Consider the following 19,050-nt stretch of genomic DNA (forward strand, 5'->3'; position numbering starts at 1 on the left):
ATTTCCATATTTTGCATCCAACTGCCCACTGGGAAATCGTTTTATATGCATAAACTGAATTCCAAAGGGTCTCCATAATGCACTTTAGGGGGTTTACAAAACCAAAAAATAGATTGAAAAATGCTTAAAAAAAAAAAGGGCAAGAAAGAAACTTCATATCCCTATAGATTCAACAATTAGGAAGCTCTGGAACCAGAAAATTACATAAAAAAAATCCATTTTACATATGTGCCTCTAGAGTTTCGAAGAGGTGCAATACCCCCAAACAAACAGCTCAGCAGGAGCTGAGCTCAGCTGAACAATCAACGAAACTGCAAAAAGCTAAGCCTGCTAAAATTATGCCATTTTGTACAATCTTGTAAGTTTGCATACACAGATTCTAGGTATATTTCAGAAGCTTCTTCGAGGAATAAGAAATAATATCCCTAGAAACAGTGACATGTTTGTTTAATTAGATTTCAAAGATTTGATTACATAGGAGAGTATGTATATGATAGACTAAAATAAATGCAGGGATTTTGATTTAATGTCTGTGTATACATACAAAGAGGGCATCACAACAGTTGAAGATTATTCTCTCTTCACCTCTTTCCCCACCTGGCTGTGTTTAAATTACAAGGTTATCACTGCAATAATTTCAGCATCAAATATCTGAGAAAAACCTCAAGATTTACATTTTTATAGATCTTAGATATAACTCAAGGCAAGCAAATTACAGTATTAAAGGATAATTGAAAAGTCAAGATGCCATGTTGTAATATCATATATTGCACTGGAATCAGCCTATCTTTTATACCAGAAATGAAAAAGAAAAGGAAAAAAAAAAAGAAAAAGATGAAACTACGGAATAGAATGTGTTGTAAACCACTAACTCTTTCTGTAAAAGTACTTTCAAGACAAAACTGACAAGGCTGCTTTGGGTTGTCACAATACGGGATAACTACTTGGGACTATTTTACAAAGGGAAAAAAACTTAAGGAGAAACCAAAAGATCTTCACAGAATGTTGTGTTAATGCAATAGCAGACGCAGCTCTATAAGGAGCACAGCATTTCCTTCCTCTGAGATTCTGAGGACTTTCATATGCTGTGAAATATAACGGGACCATAAGGTGGTTAACACTAAATGTTAACTACACAATGAAACTGGACTCTAATTTTCCTATTAATTCCCATATTTTTTCTAAGCATGTGTAGATGACTGACCATCCGTATATCCTGCCCAGCGGAAGCACCAGACTCAGCATGTAGTTGCTTACAGCCTTATTTAATCTATAGAGAGTCAAGCACTACTGGAAATTAGGTCACAGATGCAGTAGCTTGAATTTCCCCTGGCAGTGCCCCTTGTCTTTCTGTGGCTTTCATAGGGAACCTGGGTCTTTGTTGCCCTCAAACTCAGCATCCACAGTCAGAAGAGATAACTTTACATTATTTCTCTTGAAGTGGACTGACTATTCACTATGAGTAGAGAGGGGAGCTCAGTTAAAAAATGCCCGAGAGGGGGGAAAAGCCCTTTCACCAGTGCTTACAGGTGATTAAGTAAAAAAGCCGTCTCTTCTCAGAGCAGCATAGGTTGGAGTATGGAACAATCTCAGGCTTCATTCAGCAACTTCCCTTGCCACTTGTAGGCACAGAAAATGCTGATTACACATTTTCCAGAAGTGCTTCCTCAGAGGCTGGCAGATGCTGTGCCGTTGATAGCAGCAAAGGGCCTAAAACACTTTGAGGTGTTAATGGTGATGGAGTACTGGCACCTTGTGAAGAGACACCTAAGGGAGTCTTATATCCCTACTGCACCCCAGGTTGTGCTTGAATTCATACAGAAGACACTCAGTATGTTATTCAAGTTAATGTGCATGTCCCAAGTGCCTCTATTCTGCTCCCAGGAATAAGGAATTCCCATAGCTAATAAGCAAAGTGCAGGTTTTTCTATGTACATCTCTTTACAGAACACATTGAGAGGGAAAAATATGGCTGCACTTGAAGTTATACCATTGATTACAAAACTTGTTTTGATTTTGTGGCCACTAAAATCAGTTCCAAGCATCAGATAAAGTTTTCTTCAAGGGGTAAATAATAAGGCAGAGAGGGTAAGAATGGTGATAATGGGTATAATCCCCATCACATTATAATCACAAGTTTACATGGTACATTCCTTGGATGCATGAAATTAACAGAGACAATTAATAAAATATCTTCAACTCTCAGTAACTCTAATTTCATATGGCTTTGCATAATTGATAAAAAAAACCCAAAAAAACCCAACCTCTTTCAGTCATTTGGCTGTTTCAATGACTAGGTCTTCTCTTCACTTACAAATATCCCACCCCAGAAACTTCAGAAATTTTATTCCTAATTTACACTGAATGCATGTGAACCATGATCACAGCCTTTAATTCTGAATTTCAGTTCTTACATTTCTGTTGGAAATCAGCTTTTCCCTCTCAATCCTATTATGCTACATTCTCTTTTACTTCTCCTTCATTGAATCTCTTAGCAAGTCCCTTGGCTGCTTTTATACAGCTTCTATTTTTACCAGGCTTGCTGTATTCATAGCAGAATTTTGACTTTGATGCCTGTTTGCTTTTGAGTTCAAGATGTAGAAAGACAAAGATTTACATTTGAGTAACATTTGTTCCTTTTTTATTCAGAATGAGAATAATGTACTAGACACTCCACCTAACTTTGGACTTCTAAATTTCCAGTGGCCCAATTAAGAAGGCCACATTGCTGTACTTATATAATAAATGAAGGTAAGAAGGACAAATTACTAAAAAAAAAATTAAATATATTTCAACTGAAACAAATTAGAAGATGCAGAGCTCATTCAGAGAATCTTAGTTTAGTATTACTAAGCAATGAATATTTAGTTATTTAGATATTTTACCATTTTTTCTCTACACTTTCTCAAGACAAAGAAGCATGATAAAATCATCCAGCAAATCACTGAAGAAGTATTGGCTAGAATGAAAAAAACCAGGAAAAATTAATTCATTTGTATCAGAAGTTTTATAATTTTTCTCTTTTTTAATAATAAAATGAACTTTGTGGTACTATGACATATTTAATTTTATGTCAGTGTTCATTTTAGTGCCTAGCTGCCTGCTAGAGGGACATAATGGCCTGTGCCATTCTCGGTTTTCCATGTCCTACTTCCCCTTGCATAGCAGGCTGGATGTGTCTCTGGCTGGCTCTAATGCAACCTCCTGTGGTGCTCTAAGGCTTTTCTTGTTGCCATCACTTTGCAGTCCCCTGGATCCTCTGTATCCATTGTATCCCTGCAGGCACAGGCCCCAAGCTCCAGAGTTTCCATGGGATTAGTGTGAGCATATATTGTGACATCATTAGGACAAGGCCTTTCTGCACTGTCCAAATCTTTAGTCATGCAAAATAAAGCACATTTAATGAGGTTACAGGATTTCTGTACAGAATATTTTTATAAAACAGTACCTTTATATACTTTCTAATGCATGTAAAAGATCGTAGAGGAAAATATAGATATGGAAAATAAAATTTTAATGGATTTTCATGTTTATTCATAACAACAGCAATTTTCTGGATGATACTTTCTTATGAGCTGTTGCCTTTTATCCCAAAGAACTGAGGTGATGTATGCTTTAGAGAAAACATCTTCTTACACTCACTTAACCATGCCATTAGGGTCAATTCCTTCCATTCATACTGGAAACATTTTTGCTGGAACACAGCAAAATGAAAATTACCAAAGTTTAGGTGTGACAATCAAAGCTAAATTTTGTGGCCTGGGGGGGAAAAAATCTCAGTCTCCTAATTTTTGGATTTGTTGGATATCTACTGGGATAGAATTAAAATTAAAACTTGCAGATTAAATATTTTCTTTAAAATGAGATATTTTCCCACTAATTTTATTTTCCCACTAATTTTCATTGTAGAATTCCTACTAGTTCAGGGAAAGTGGAGATAAACTAATGCTGAACATATTTAATCTGAGTTTTCTACAAGCTACACTCTTGAGAAGGGCTCAGCTGAGAGAAGAAAATATTAGTGATTTTACGAGAATTTCAGATTGAAATAAAACTTTAATTCTGTTTCAAGTAACTTCAATATTATTTGAGAACTTTCAAAGAGAAACTATTTTTTAAAATTAAAAAGTTACTTAATTTTAAAAACTTAAGCAAGACTGTTTAAAAAGGGAGCTTTAAGGGCTTCTACTTGAAAAAAACATCTTAATGAATCAGGTATATTTTGTTTCAGTGGGACTGAGTATCAAAGGCTTTGAAAAAAAAATGAAGAAAGTAAAATTTCTAAGATTTTATAATATGCTTTTGGCCTATAATATATTTTGTAAAACAAAGCAGTAAACCAGTAGAACTCCAGACTCATTCTCTTAGGAACAGCAGATATACATTTTGTTTAAAAATAGATGTACTTTCTTGAGAGGAAAAAAAGAAGAAAGCTTGTTCATCAATTTTGCATGTTTCACAACTTTTATTACAGAAGCTAGACTTACTCTACAGATGAAAATGTGGAAGAGGCATCTTGCATGGTCTCTGAACTCTGAATGATCCATTAAATAAGTGCTTTTATTCTCTTGACAGAGGGAAAGAATATAAAATTTGACAATGTGCTTCAGTCTCAAACCCAGCATGCTGCTGACCTGCTTCAGAAACAGAGGAGTGATCACCCAGAAAGTTGTGTCTCCCAAAATGTCAGCCTAGGGGCAAGCTGCCCTGCAGCTCAGCACAGCTACTTGCTAAGAGCAGCAGATCTGAATCTACCCATCATCCCAGCAAGCAGCTTGTGTGAAAATGCAAGGGATGCTGGAGCACCTCTTCATTCCTGAATGCAATTATCATAATCCCAGTGCAGTGAGCATGCAGATATGAGGTGGGAAATATTCCAATACACTGTGATAATTTCTGATTTATTTTGATGAAACTCAAAACACATTTGAGTCACAGAAAAATGGTTTTTTCTCATCCAAAAGCTGGTTTTGGAGGAGTGATTCTCAATGGGAAAAGGTCCAGTCTTTGTTTTTGTGCAGCTTGACAGGAAGCACTCATAGCCTAGCTTTGCAAAATCTGCTAAAAGCACTTGGTAGAATATTAATCTTTCAAAATGCGATGTTATATCAACCAGAAAAATATTCTGGTTCAAATGCCATTTGAATAAAATACCTGTTCTTTCAGATCAACACAAGCTGAAAGATTCATGGAACTTAAGCAAGTTCTCAGCATTAGGAACATAGTTGGCACATAGTTGAGTAATTTTTTTCATTTAAAACATGCAGTTTAATGCTTTGGGTATTAAGCGTTAAGATTACTCATCTCCTTCTTCCCCTGCTTACCCACAGTCAGAGCAGGAGGTTAGCAGAAGATAAGCAGCCAGACTGACCAGGAAGATTTTCTCTCAGTATTGTCCTGTCTATCTTGAAGAATGCTCCTGTAACTTCCCACCAGTTCATCCTGCACAGGAGAAAACAGTAAAGATTAAATGCTGCCAAAAGAAAGAAAAACTGAAAGAAACTACTTCAGATGTTCAACTACTACAGTTGCAATATACAGGCAGCATTGCCTGTATATTGCAACTGTATGTGTTTATTCCCTTTCTAGCAAAAGTGCTGATGATACCTCTGAAAACGCTGCCTAGGATGTGGCCACTTGAATGAGAAGGCTTGCAAGGACAGGAAGAGTGAGCCCTGCAAGCCACAGATGTTTTCTTTCAGTGCATAACTCCCTCCTGGCACTCAGTGCCTCGTTTATTAGATTGAAATCTTGGGAGAGAAAGGTTTCTGTGAAACTTTGCTCCAAAGATCAAAGTCATAAGCTTCTGAAAAGCATACTTGGACATTTATTAGGAATAAAAGAGAAGAGAGAGGTGAAGGAAAAGCAATGGAGAGTCAGGTCTGAGAAGGCGTGATGTAGGGATACATAGGAGCAGAAGGAAAACATGACAGGAATTCAGCTGTGAAGGAAAAGGAGACAAAATCAAAAGGCAATTGTAGAGAATAATAGAGAAGCTTATAATTACTGCAGCACTTTCCTTCTCTGAACATTAGAGTGAATGCTCAGCTCTGTTTTCTTTTACTGTCACAAAGTGCTATGAAAAGCATCAGCAAGGTATAATTCGCTTAGCAGAGGAATAATAGGAATTTTGTGCCTATGGGTGCAGACAAGTGCAGACAGCTGTATGCTGTCTGGTTCTGTGTGAAGCCAGATTTAATGCAGGAGCTCTAAAGCCAAAGGATATATTGCCCATAGAATAACCTTGTACTCAGGACAATATGGCTTCTAGGCCAGGTCAGAGGGTGAGAGGACAACTGTCTGTCCTGTTCATAGAGGTAACACTTCAATGTGAGCAAGAGCTGGGGGACCACACACTTGTGTCGCACAGGGCTGAGCTCTCTCTCCCCACTGCCTCTTCCATAGGGAGGTACAGCCAAGGGATGATTTGCAAGTACTTTAGTTCAAGTCACAGAGGCCTGCACATGCCACTTGGAAAATCAAAATGGTTGCAGGAGATGTTCCATTGAAGTAGAAAAGAAAAAAACTTATAGGGACATTAATATAGAGGAATTAAGTTTTCTAATTTGCTGCAGCATAAGTCTCTTTGTTAATCAGTTTGGAAAATAATATGCATCCATAAACTTTAGTATATGTTTTAGTTATTATTTTGCTCATTAAAGAAAAAAAGACGAAAAACCCTAGGCAATTGTGTTAAACCAGCAATAATACTGGTTTGCTACATGAAAGGTAAGATTGTAAAGCCATCTGCTCAGGGTAAGAAAAAACTGGGATGAAGATTACCAGTTTTCCTTTTGTACATCTGTATTGGAATTAATTACATAATCACACAGCATTTTTTCACAAGACTCCTGCCTTATTCAGTGCACAGCATGAATGTAGCTCACTGAATGGGTAACTTCAATATTTCAAATATAGGGAGCTTTCAATATTCAAGTGATTGATTCCAGATACTTAAAAATTGGTTTGGTTTGCATACAAATTGATCCTGAATTAGGCAATGGTCATGTCCAAGATGAAAACACTTCAGTTAAATCACACATAGAGAAAGCTTAATTGATACTTTATGATTTCTCAGCAGATGTCTACATTCAAATAAAATTAATGTAAAAGAATTTGATAAAAAGATGTAGGTACTGTATCTGAATAAATCATTTGCATTTGTTCAAATGAAGTTATATGCAGTAAGAGGTGCTGGTTATACCAGCAAGCCATAAACATAACTTTATTCTTGTCTCTCCTTTTCATATTGTGCATTAAAATGAATCCAGAATGGGACTGATTTCCTCTATATTATGTCAGCGTCATGCTGATGCAACTCTTTAATTTCAGTCTTTTACCACCTAACTGCCTGTTATAGCAGTAAAAGCCAGTCTACACACATATATACTCTATTTATTTTCCTATAATTTCTTTTTAGATAAAGAATAAAATCATATGGGAACTCTTTAGGGCTAAGAGTTTGAATTCTAAGTAAAATGGGGCACAGCTGAAACAAACATAAAAAGTGGAAGAGTGAAATTTCGCATGTGGGTCCTAATAGGATTATGAGTGCCAGTTCATTTTCCCTCTCTTACAGTCTGAGTATGATTTTACTGCATGTCCTTGCAATGCATTCTCTTTTTGTAACCCTATTCTCGCAATTTGTGAAAGCCATCATGATGCTATGAAGAACATGATGCAGAAAAAAAATGCAGATTAGATATCGGTGTGTGAAATATAATGCTGCCAGTTCTTTTTATCCTTTCTGCAACTTGATCCAAATGCAGTGACTACATTATTGTGGTTAAGATTAATGGGTAAAATATTTTCCCACAAGAAACCACCACTTTTCTCCACTTAATTACCAGATGTTAAACAAGAACAAGTAGTTATTCTTCTGTGTACTCACCTGTACCTTTTAGCTAATTACAGACAACTGTTAAGGGATTTCACGTGGCTTTTGTTGTGATGCTGCAGAATTATTGACGTTAGAAATTATGTGTCTCAATAACATAGTCTAGCATGGTGTCATACACTGATAGTCATTATGTCAGCTATTTGTGCCCCTTGAAACAGGGACTTTGTCTAATAGGTAGAATATGTATTATTTTACAGTCTCTTACTTGCTGCTACTTTCATATGCATGGCGGGGAACAGAAGAGAGACTCAAAGTCCCAAACAACAGAATAGATAATGTAACTCAGACACCCCTTAAACTATGAGGGCAGGTCCACAATTTTTAAAGGTTTTACAAAGTTAAGCTTTTTATAAGAACAGGAAACTTTCAAATGCATGGATTGGAAATGCCAAAACTTCTATACTGTACTGAAAAAAGGCAAATCTTTATGGCATTTCTGCACTGCTAGAGCAGCACAAATGAGTCATGAGAAGTTTAAGTGTCCTATTCACTTTGCAGAGATATAAAGGATTAATAAAACTGAAGACAGGGAAGAGTTAGACTATTGGCATTTTAAAGGGAGATTATTTCCATCCACTGAAATGTGGAAAGGGGAGCCTCAAAGATGCTCATCTGACTGCTTTCTTGGGATAAGAGCAAACATTCAGTTTCAGTTTGGCACCTATCCTACAGTTTCTACTATTTTAGCAATGTGTTTGAAGCTACTATTTTGTGCTTGATAGGTTTCCTCCCACAGTCTAGCAGAGACAGTACCAGTAGGTTAAAGTCTTTGAATTGAATTAGCCAGCCACGCACTCTTACTGATGTATAGTAGAACAAACTCCTAATTTTTTATTCATCTTTCGTGTTGTGAATCCAAACCCAAAATTACAACTTCATTAAGTACTATGAATAAAGAGCTGCAAATCTTTCATAAACTACTTATAGGTTTAGAGGATAGAAAAGTACTGTGGTAGACACTCTAAGTCACTACAGTCTTCATTTCAATTTGTGTTTATGAAAATGTCACAGAAAGTCTTAAAATCTATGTAGGGATTAATGATTTCAATTTTACTTTGTTTTTTAGTTCTGTGATTGCAAATATTTTGTTGAAGTTAATACTGCAAGTATGCTATTGCAATTGTAGCACTGTTGAATTTGTGTTTAGCACTACATATGGCAGTAGATCTTCATGTTTCATAGTTTACTGCAGTAACCCTCCTACGGATATTTAGAACTGTGTCAACAATATTAAAATCTCATTATTTAGCTTTTTTTAATTTTTCATGATGATCTATGCCTATGTTTACAGTGAAAAATCCTGTTAGGACCTGTGGAATCCTAGGTCCACCAGGACCAGAAGAGAGCCAGTGCTGAGAACACAATGTCCATACCATGCATGCTTTGGCAATTAGAGCAATTTGGAATTGCTCTAGTCTGGTTCCATGGATAGGTTAGGTTTCATCAAAAATTAATCCAACATCTTTCCATGATATGGACCAAAATTAAGTAAGTTGGGATGATCAGAGGAAAACTTCTAATACAGGAAATTTTGAAGTGAAGTCAATAAAAGTTCTTGCCATTACTATTTTTCAAAGCATGCAAAAACGCAAAAGCCAGTATGATTTCTATTAAAATAGCAGAAATCACCCAAATTTAAATCTTTCATTTGTAATTAAAACTGATCACAAATTGAAAGATTCTTTCTGCCCCCTTTTTATTTTTTTTGCATGTTTGAAAATATTGGGGAAAAATTTTGTTCTTTGGATTTCCTAGTTTCCCTGTTTAAAAACAGGAAAAAAAGCCCCCAAAATTGATAGCCTGAGTTTTTGAAAATCAGCAATATTTGAATGATCTGTTGATAATCAACACATTTTTTCCATAAAAATTACTTTTAATTTTATTTTTGTCTTTTTTAAATAAGAGCAAGTGTAGACATTCACAAGCATTACCTCCCTAATGCCCTTAAGGGAGGTACTTCCTGTTACTTCATGCAAGACAAGGGTTTTTGGTTGCTGTAAATTTAGACTGGAAATGTATGTATTTGAATTGTGACCTGCCATGTCCTTTGTGAATTCAAAAGCTAGTGAAAAGGGTTAATTCCTCCTTGACCTGTGAGTGACATGCAAATTTTCCTGAGATGTTTCCCAGAAAATTAAATGCTCCTAGTACTTAAAAGATTTAGAATAGTTTATTCTTTTCAATATTTGGCTGTTACTATGCACTAAATTTGATCCAAACTTTCTAACTGGATAACCTGATGAAAAGTGCTTTTCTTGCAAATAAACCTTTCAATAATCTGTTCGCAGTCATGTCAGGTAAGTTTTTCCCTTTGCTTCGTCAACTGTTTTTTAATTGAATCCCTGACATTTGAATTACAGTAATATATATTTCCTACCACAGAGGCAGGGCCCCCTCAATGTGGGCACACAGAATGAGAGACAGTCCCTGGCCTGTATGGTTTATTAATTGGCCAGATAAATGATGGGAGGTGGGACCTTGCCTAAGGTGATAACAGAGGTCACTCATGGAGACAGCGCTGGAACATTTTACTCATTACACCAAACTCCAGTGTCACATTGATGGACCTCCTAACAGCATTTAAAATGCACAGTCATTCAAGCTGGGGAAACAGAAATTAAAACATCACTTAAACACATCTCCCCCTGCCAGTATTTCTCAGTCTTTGTTTCTTCTTAATCAGAAAAAAAATATCCTTAGGACTTACATAGCAGACATCTCTTTCTGTTCCTTCAACTAATTCCTTTATATTTGTCCTATTCTGACAAAACACAGAGAAATAAGGTAAATCGTTGTTCCAGACTGTTATATACATGTACTTTGAAATGGTGGATAAAAGCAAACAGCTAAGAAACAATTCCAGCATCTTCTTAATAGGACTAGAATTAGTGGAAGGCAATAAGGCTCTATTATTTGAATTTAATGGGATTTAACCTGTTCTTGGTTTCAGTGTAGCACTGCTACACAGACCTCCTAAGATTTGTCATGCTTAGTGACGTGTTGTCTTTTCACAATTTTTCCCCCACCCCATAGAAACAGTATAATCACTACTGTTACCTGATGTGTCCTTCAGGAAATATATCCTTGATATCTCACATACAAGCTTTCCTAAGCTTTAAATACTCACTTTATCTAACTGGATTTCTCAGACTAGGCATAAAAAAAAATAGATGCATCTCCCCTTTTCCTTAATTATTATTTTGTTAAAAAAATCAAATATGCTTCTTTCTGTCAGTCGATATAGAAACAGTGGAAGGAGATTAAAAATTAAGTCTTTCTAATCATACTGTTGTTTGTGAAAAGGGAATCTTTTGCTGACTGTATTCTGTAACAAAATGGATTATCACATAACATGGCATCATGCTTTGCTGGGAAAAAATGTGTCATCTGTTTTGCTTTAATCTCATTGAGGAGCAATTGTCACAAGTGTCTTCCATATTAAATTTTTCCTTATCCCATTTGGCTGACTAAGATTAGATGTCAGTTCAAGGGCACCTAAATAAAGCAGAATAGCAGATATTTCTGTAGCTATTCCTATTACTGTTAATGGAGTTTCACCTCAGATCAATAGAGACAGGAAAGTGATATGAATATTGCTTTCCAGGGAGTGTGAAATATCTTTAAAGCGATGCCACATATGTTAAACCCTACTTGCTGGGTAAATGCTGATTGCTGTAAACTTTTCCTAAAATACCAAAACTATGGGTAAATACATCAGTTTCACAATCTTTGGGCAACATTCTCACTACTGTGAAGGATCCCGTCCTCCACCTAGCAAAGCAAAAATTTTACTTAATATAACAGTCTTTCTACAGTGACTATTATATTATGCTGCCCTTTGTCTTAGGACAGCAAGGAGAGCAGAAAATTATGATGAGATTAAAAATAATAAAATAATTAGTCTTGCAAAATGGACTTGAGCTCATTCATTCCTAGAATTACAAAAAAGGTAACAGGACAATACTTTACAATTGACAAAAATAATAACTATGCCTCGAGATTTATCCTGTTTCTACTTACCTTCTATGTGTGATGTGCATTTGGATTGTGGTAAATCACTAAACTTTATAAACACATTTCTGTCAGGTTATTGAAATTAAGTTGTCTGGTCTGGAGAAAAATTTCTTGGTTTCAGGTCACCTCATTTTGTCTGTCTAAATTGAAACAGAGATCCAGATATGTTGTCTAACACAAAGAGTGGCATTTACCCTATAGCTAGACTTGTTAAATGAGTTCATAAAAGTATAAATGGTGTTGTTTGTGGGAAGCAGAATGTGCTTCCATCCTCTCTTGTCTTATTGTTCCTGAATTCTGGGTTTCCTGTTTAGTTCTGGAGTCAGTCTGTAGATTTAGAAAAAAAGAGTGAATAATATCTTCTGTATGGATGAAAAAGTCCCTTTCCTTTCCTTTCCTTTCCTTTCCTTTCCTTTCCTTTCCTTTCCTTTCCTTTCCTTTCCTTTCCTTTCCTTTCCTTTCCTTTCCTTTCCTTTCCTTTCCTTTCCTTTCCTTTCCTTTCCTTTCCTTTCCTTTCCTTTCCTTTCCTTTCCCTCTTCCCCCTTTTCCTTTTCCCTTTTCCTTTTCCTTCCTTGCCTTGCTTTTGCCTTTTGCCTTTTATTTCTTGACAGTTATGAACTGAGGTAATTATAGTTCACTATTCAGACATAAAACATGGTTTCATTTCAATTCTTAAATATTATTTAAACTGCAAGATTCCCTTATGTGTAGGCACTGAGTGACTCATTCAAAACTGAATAGATTTTAAAATAAAACTAGAAATTTATTTTGCAAGAGTATCTTAATAGAAAATCAGTCAGAATAATTATTTGTTGCATAGAAAGGATTCTACCCATCCAAAAAAATAATTCATTGCCTTAGTGCTTTCAAATGCCAGTAAAGGTTAAATTTAGTTTAAAAAGTTGTTGAATGACTCAGACACTCTTTAAAAATTTCCTTTTTTCTTGAATTTCTACATTGATTTTCCCAAAGAATTCACCATCTTTAAAAACCAACCAACCAAACAAACAATCAAACATGGTTTTATAGGCAGTGTTATTTTTTCTTGATTTCCACTTGCTCTGCTAGGGGGTCCCAGTCCTTGTGACCCCAGTCCTGTGTCCAGGTGAACTATTTAGTTCCAAAGTCACTTCTGACAGCAGAGGGTGACTAATCAGCAGAAAGGGATTATCTCCCTAGCAACAGCAGTACAACACTTATGGAGGTATCCTGGGAGCTGGTGTTAAACAGGCAAACCAGAATTATCTCTGAATTAATGCCATCTGAGCAGGTAGAAGTGGAAAACAGAATGACTTCAGCATACCCAGGCAGGAAGTCCAGAGTATAAGAAACATGTAGCTCTTCTCAGAAGGTCAGACACAAAGGTTTTGACTTCTGCTTCTCATGAGAGCAACCCACAGAGCACCAGGTTATGCCCAGCTCTTCTCTCATCCAAAACACTCAAACCTTATGTTCAAATTGCCTAAATGAAGACTTAAGGCACCCAAATAGTTAACCAGGCTACTCAACCACAACAACAGATTTCTTTCCTTAGAAGAAATAAATTTTCTACAGTAAGGATTTTTTCTTTGAAGGGAGCTGCAAAAGCCTTAGTGAGAAATAAGGCCTTTGCAGCTTAACTTCTACTTTAAGTGCAGAGCACATTTCTTTGATTTTCTCTTCCCTGATATCATATACGTAGGTAGATGTAGGTGTATGTATACATCATGTTCAAAGGAAAATCTAGCTTGCTCTCTATACACTGGATAGAAGTGAAAAAAAAAATTCAGCACATTTCTTCATACAATACTGAGAAGTGTTCAGCAACTACAATGAAAAAATGCAGCAGAAGAATGAGAATAGGGTATGAAGGGTTCTCAGACCGCTTTCCCACCTGACAAGTTTGATTGCTCTGAATGACCCCAGAATACTGTCTGCTCTGAAGCATGTGGGAAAAGAACAGCAGAGTGTTTTGGCACATAGGTGGGAGAAGGCTGTGCCATATGAAGTGTTGCACAGCCTGCGATTCCTTCCTTTTTGTAGAGCAAGAACAAAAAAGAATGGGTCTAGCTTGTAGGTTTTAACAGACTGCAGCTCATGGACTTCCTGCCAAAGGGTTAGGTGCTGCTGTTTGGCCCTTGGTTTCAAACACAGAAATGGCCATCTTTCAATAGTAGATGTTTCTAAGCTAAAGAAAGAGCAGCCAGCTGAAAGGAGAAAAAAAATGGTGAATAAAAGATGAAAATAACAGCTGTGATACAATCCTCCTCTTATCAGAGCATTTAGCTTGAGGTGGGTTTTCTTTTTATCTTTTTCAGTTTTAATGCTGAGAGGGGTTTCTATGGAAGATTGTTTTCAAAATAAGTTATTATTCCACTACCGTGCAGATTTAGATGCATTTTCCACTGAGCTTTTGAAGGATTCTAAGATCATATTATGAGAAAAAAATGTTAGCAATTGTTTGTGGAAAAAACTGACAATAAGGTCAAAGGAGCCACAAAGGAGGTGACATTTGCCGATTAAGCTCTTGCTACAGCATAAAACACAGTGACCAAGAAAAGCATACAGCATTTAAGCATTTTGTCATATTTTTTACATCAAGAGTGTACTTTTATGCATGCTAAAGAATGGAAATGAATTTTAATGCTTATCAGGCACTTAGGCTATCTTATATGAAACCAGATTTGGCAACTCCTCCTGCAGCTGTTGCAAACAAGTCCAGCCAATCATCAGTACTTGTGTGTTTCATTCATCCCTCTGTAAGAGAAATAGAGAAGCAATAAACTCAGAACATTTGGAAATTCAGTTTTAACAAAGTGGATGATTTTCTTTGCAGAGCCAAGTCTTTTAGTTTGTTGTTGTTGGGTTTTTATAATAATTTCACCAGCGGAATTGGATTGAGATTGCTGCCTTCACAACTACAGAAAGCAAAACAAAACTGTTTTCTAAGCTTCTAACAAAACCTCTGAGCTTCACCAGTGTCTTCAAGTGGAGAAAAAGTGTGTGTACAGCCCATTTCGAGTTTTGCAACCAAAGCTGTCAAAACCACACCTGTATATTTTCATCCCATGTGATCTGGTGGCATGTTTTTAACTCCAAGTACCACATCAGGCAGCAGGAGTATCATCTGGTATATAACTACTTATTTCCACTAGTATGCCAGCAATTCATGGGACACTCTAAAATATTGTAATGTAGCTAATGATATTTTAATTAGTTAAAATAATTATGATAATGGTTTCCTTAGAAAATTTTCTAACTCTCACTAAACATTTGGTAAAACCTGGCATTTTGCGTCTGTTTCATTGAATTGTTAGCTGCATCTATACAAAATGTGTATAAGAAACGTTCTGATAATCAATATTTGGCATACTCTTTAGCTGCCACTGATGATGACACAAGTTTGAGGAAATATTAATTTTTTATACTTGTTGACCCTCACCATTCAGGAAAAGTGACAAGTGCTTATGTCAAAGATTCCAATCTGGTTAACTAGTAGCAATTAACTCATCAGATGCATGATAATCTCCCATATCATCTGCACGGTGCTTTCAAGTGTGTGTGCACCTGATAGTTTCTCTCCTTGTAGTTACTCAGGCAGACTCAGTCTGATGTCTTGACATTTCCAAAGCTATCCTAGAGTCTATTGCCATAAGTCTGAAATAAATTATTTAAAAATAGCAGAATTTCAATATGACCATTTAAAGTTTTGGCATTTTGATTATTTTGCCAAAAATCTGTCTTGATAGCTGCTGTTTTTCCAGAAAGGAAGAAGCTGTTCATTTTGTTTTGTCTTGATTAGGTTTGGTGTGGTTTGGTTTATTTTCCTGGAAGATTGGGCTGAAGGCCCTGCATGCTTTTCAAGTCCTGGGTATTAGATTAGACAAAAGTAGGTAATGATGCACACATCCCAAAAGTGTGTGCAAAATGATGACATTTCCTCAAAGAAAAAAACTCTTGAACATTCAAGTCCAGACTTGAATGACCAGTCCCTTATGCGTTCTGCTTCCTGGTCACATTTTCAAAACAAGATGAAATAGAATATGTTGCAGCTTATTTGTAATTAGCTTTTAGTAGCCTTTAGTTCATTTTCCTTTTTAGTCATACAGATTCTATTCTCTGTCATAGCTGCAAATATCATAGTTCATGTATTTCACCAATAAGAACTCTAAATCCCATATAACAATGTCATAGGATGCATTCTCATCCATCTTTGAGGATGCATGGATGACTTAGAGAGGATATAGAGGCATTTTTTTAGTAAGGAAATATCACTTAGAACCACATGAGAGTAACAGTGCTGCACCAGGCACCACTGATTAATTGATTTTGGAATGAAGATGATGTTTTACAGAACCTAGATAGCTGGGAGCTCAAAGTAAATTCTCCCAGCTTCAGTGGTTTTGTATTTCTGAATGCTTTTTTTGGTTTTTTATCTGAAGCAGTGATTTTGCCAATTTTCTAATTTGTCTATTTTTATAATTGAAAAATTGTATGCATTAGCGATACTTCAATGCTTCCTCTTCACTTTAGATGACAAAATAAAGTATAAAGATAAGAAAATTTAAACATTTTGAAGACATGGTCTATTTGTCATGATACCTAAAGGAAAAAAAAAACATAAAGGTATACCAAGGTGCAGAAGAAAAGGTGTAAAACAAAGAAACAGTGATAAGTAATAGAACATAACTCAATTTTGCCTTTTTTTTTTTCCATCTGAATCCTTTCTTGTTGCCCTAGTGGCATTTGATAGTCAAAAGGCAGCTTCCACCCCTGATGAATCCAGAAAACATCAGCATATGCTGTGCTCAGATTATGCTATACTGACTGACCTACTTGGCCTTGCCTTCAAGTTTTGGCTAAGGCCTGCATTTCCCCTCTGTCAATTGTGTGAGGGATGCACATTTGTTCTTATGCCTTTCCACAATCATAAATCTTCAACCTGCAGTAAACTCTATTCCTGTGCTGCTATGATACCCTGGTATGTATCACTGCCTTGCTTGTTTCCAGTATAATGCCAAAGATAGAAGATGAATAAGTACATCAGAATAAAGCTCTAATATGCCATATACATGCTGTCCTAGTCCCATTTGTCCATCACTGTTCTTCCACTTACACCCAAAACAGCAAAGATCTTGGACACATTGCTGACAAATGCAATGGGTAGCATAGACATACAATTCTAAGCAGTCTGCTCAAACCTTTGCACACTGACTGGAAGCTGCTTTAGTACTGCGAGCTAATGTAAAAGGTGAAGCTTCACTGCCGTGAAGCTGCCAGTGTCATCCCACTGCTTTCCCTTGCACAGGCTCTGCTGCTCACCCTGCCATATCCTTGCTTCAGAAAGCTCCCAGGCCTTGCATTTTCTTAACTAAAGGAGAGAAGGTCCATGTTCCCTTGATGATTAGTATACCTGTCTAAAAGCATTATTACATTTCTGAGAAGGTTATCATTTGCCCTGAGTTGGTAAGCCAACCTGCAGGGCTGACGCTGCAGCTGCCATGACTCTGAAATCAACTGTATTGTATTGAGTTACCTGGTGGAGTAATTAATGTGTGGAGTGTGCTAATGACTCTCTTCTCAGATTCTCATATTCATATCTCCTGTAAATTTTCTACAGGACATTCAAGCTTCTCCACTGATTTTCAGCAATTTGTGTGAGTGTGCATGTGTGTGTGTGTGTGAAAAACTTACTGTTCTGGGCTTCTGTTTTTGCACTTAAGCTCACGAGATCTCACCAACTGTTTTGAATGTACAGATTTAGGTATTTATCATCCATACAAGTGGGAAATTATAGGACCTGTCTTTGACAGCTGCCCCTGTTTGCTGAGAAAGGGCAAAATGTTTACTATGAGAGAAAAGGGAGCAGATAGAGGTGTTCTGTAGCCCTTTGTTTAAAAAAAAAATAGAAAAAACAACAAAAACCACACCAAAACAAAAAAGCAAAGGGAAAAAAAAAGCTTTAATCATATATTTAAAGAGAAGGTGTCTGAAAAGAGAGGATCAGTATTTTTTTTTCAATTTTTGCCTTCATATTAAGTCTAAATGGGAGACTGCAGGAGTGGAGACTAATGGAAATCACTAAGCGCTATGTTGCTCAAAACCATAGACCAGGAAAGCCTGCCAGTCTTAGTAAGACATTAGGTACCTTTTAGACTGAGAATTTCATTTAGTCTTGGAGTCAAATTTCTCATGGGAATGATGCAATCTTTAAGAAGTTTCTCTGAAAATGGTTTTCTATACAATGCAGTAGACACGGATGACTGTTTTTCCCTTCATTTGCTTTTACCTAAAACTAAGGTGCTTTAAAATGTGAAACATTTTTCTTGCATCACTTCCCAACAAAAGGTTGAACCATTTTTCTGTTTTCTGCCTGGGAACCACCACCCAGAGAAAATCTCTTGACTGTGAAGAAAATCCTGTACACTGAGAACTGGAAAATTGCTCAGCACTCACAAGATTTCCTGGTGGCATCAGCAACCACCATGAGCTGTGCTGGAAGTGATCCATCTTCCCATTGCACTCCTTCTGAAAGGCTCTTGGCCTCTCTGGAGGCCCTGGATTGTGAAAACCCTGGCAGAGGAGTAAGCTTACAAGTGCTGCAGGGAGAGCAGGTTACTGATTTAGTGTGGAGGAAGTGTCAGAATACACCAGGTTTTATAAAAACCTTTAAACCTAAAACAGAAGCTGGTAAAATTAAAAGTTTTATTCAGGGTTAACAATGAGTCCCTTACAAACATTGATGAGTTGAATTTGTTTTGACTAGATTTGTCAAAATCTGCATCTGTGAATGATTCTTCATCTTTAGATGGCTAAAGCATCTAACGTAGCTCTTGCCATATATTTCATTATGCATGAATTCTTCCTACTTCACTTTTTTCCTGTACGCAACTTGTTTTGGTTTCAGTTGGTTTTGCTTGCTTCTCTGGCAGCAGCAGCAGTGCTTCCAGGGTGTCCCTTGAACAAAACCTGTCACTATACAAAAAATTAAGATCTTTTCTGTAGTTCACATTTAGTTCCCACCCTTTTATGACATTGCTAAACAGTTTCTTCCAGTGATGATTTCTTTCAAATCATTGAAATCATTTGTATTTTGAAATTCAATAACATACTTCTTCAACACAAATTTCTTCTTATAGTGAAATGTAAAGAGTGTT

General features: G+C 36.5%; 1 long non-coding RNA gene across 2 annotated transcripts in view; it reads right to left on the reverse strand.

The window, feature by feature from the left end:
* The window catches only part of LOC143694719 (uncharacterized), a 138,802-nt gene that overhangs the window by 3,343 nt on the left and 116,409 nt on the right, over positions 1–19,050 (reverse strand). For both annotated transcript variants that reach the window (XR_013183375.1, XR_013183374.1), the window contains one exon: positions 5,325–5,442. This is a non-coding gene — a long non-coding RNA (uncharacterized LOC143694719). The remainder of the gene's footprint in view (positions 1–5,324; positions 5,443–19,050) is intronic.

The sequence above is a fragment of the Agelaius phoeniceus genome, chromosome 1, assembly GCF_051311805.1.
Source record: "Agelaius phoeniceus isolate bAgePho1 chromosome 1, bAgePho1.hap1, whole genome shotgun sequence".
In the NCBI taxonomy this organism is placed as follows: domain Eukaryota; kingdom Metazoa; phylum Chordata; class Aves; order Passeriformes; family Icteridae; genus Agelaius; species Agelaius phoeniceus.